This window comes from Enhydra lutris, unplaced genomic scaffold (genome assembly GCF_002288905.1).
Source record: "Enhydra lutris kenyoni isolate GAN:26980312 unplaced genomic scaffold, ASM228890v2 scaffoldscaffold11, whole genome shotgun sequence".
NCBI classification, from domain to species: domain Eukaryota; kingdom Metazoa; phylum Chordata; class Mammalia; order Carnivora; family Mustelidae; genus Enhydra; species Enhydra lutris.
Window position 1 is genome coordinate 18,719,702 of NW_019154095.1, and position 1,890 is coordinate 18,721,591.

The 1,890-nt window shown below is 43.7% G+C and overlaps 1 pseudogene; it reads left to right on the forward strand.

Moving 5' to 3' along the window:
• Window positions 1–965: 965 nt before the first annotated feature.
• On the forward strand, window positions 966–1,890 carry LOC111144461 (annotated as a pseudogene).

A 1,890-nucleotide genomic window follows, 5' to 3' on the forward strand; every position in this document is an offset into this window, starting at 1 on the left:
AGGCTTTAACCCACTGAGCCACCCAGGTGCCCCTCTTCTAATTTTTTTTTTTAAACAATTTTACAATTGGAAAAACAAAACTAGGTGTGCCTGGCTGCCTTGGTTGGTGGCCCATGTGACTCTCTATCTCAGGGTTGTGAGTTCAAGCCCCACGTTGGTATAGAGATTACTGAAAAATAAAATCTAAAAAAAAAAAAAAAAGGAAAAGAAAGCTAGTACAAAATGCATCTGCAATGCCCTTTGTCAGACTTCTTATTAACATTTTTACCCCAACCTCCTCTATCGTTTACTTTCCTGTACACACATACACTGGGATATAATTATTTTTTGAGGGTAAGTTACATATATACCCTTCTATCCACTCTTATCTCTAAACACTTTGTGTGTTTGTCGAGCATTTTTAAAGGTGTCTGCTGGCTATCTGGATGTCTTCTTGGAAAATGTTCACATTTTATAGGATCAGAGTTTCCCTTGACATTTAAAAAAAATAGAAGGTTGCTTATTTTGTGCCTGTCTGAGTCTTCCATCATGACTAATTCAGAGTACACCTCCTCATCTCGCTCTCATCAAGGGAACTTGGGTCTCCCTTAGCTCCTCCCATCTGCCCTCACACAATACGGACCTGTCCTCTGGAGCTGATGTGAAGTTTGATCGCCTGTGCAGACCGTTGTCTTATTTTCTGTTCTGTCGTTATGGTTTTCTTTCTCTCCCTCACCACCAATAATCAGTCAGAGTGCTATACCTCATTGCCATGCAACTCTCCTGCTCCTTATCAAAATCCCCCCCAGATTGATCATTTACTGATGACTCTTGCCTGATCCAGTCATTACTTCCGATGCTTGCAAAATAGTGATTTTTCCTGCTCCGTCACCCCCTGCACACTGACCAATCAGCTCCTGGCATTCTGCTGCAAACTAGAGCCCTTATTTCATCTCTCTGTTTACCTATCAGTCTAATCTATTAGCATGGACTGGTGAATTCCTCTGTTTTCAATGGAGTGTAATTCAGTACTGTGCTTAATTATTTTGGCACTCAAATTGTGTCAGATTTGGCAGTGGGAGTCATATCTGTGTGTCCCTTCTTCCGCGGTGAGAACTTGGCTCCCAATAACCAGCGCGTTTAGTCAGCTCCATTCTTGAATCCAGCTAAAGTAGTTTCAGAATTACTTTGTCCATGCCGCTAAAATAAGCAAATCACTAAAAAGAGTTCAAGATTCATCTTCAATTCTGCCTTCACCTCAGTGGCCTGGAATGAGGCAATGTAGGCAAATATTGTGTTCACAAGTTACTTGGATTCCTCTCTTCCTTCCTTCCTTCCTCCCTTCCCACCGTCCCTCCCTCCCTATACATACATACATACATAATAACAATTTGAGCAAAGGGATGTTTAAAAAGTAGTATTGGGATAATCGAGACCAGAGGCAGAACTCCGGATCCGACAAGACAGTGGGGTTGCCCCCACAGGATTATCAGGGAAACAGCATTTGCTGGCAGAACCAGTTCCTGGCATAAAAGCAGAACCAGATGAGAACAATGCCTGTTATTTTCATAGGGTCATTGCTGGCCCCCCGGGGTCCCCCTTTGAGGGAAGGACTTTTAAGCTTGAACTATTCCTACCAGAAAATTACCCGATAGCAGCCCCTAAAGTATGTTTCATGGCCAAAACTTATCATCCAGAAAAGTTGGGAAGAACATGTTTAGATATGTTGGAAGATAAGTGCTCCCCGGCCCAGCAGATCCGCCCAGTTCTGCTGGCGATCCAGGCTTGGTTAAATGCTCCCAATCCAGATGATCCATTAGCAAATGATGGAGCGGAGCAGCGGGAGACCACCGAAGCCCCCGCCGGAGAGCTGGAGCATAGACTAGGCTGTCTGCCGTGAATAATTTTTAA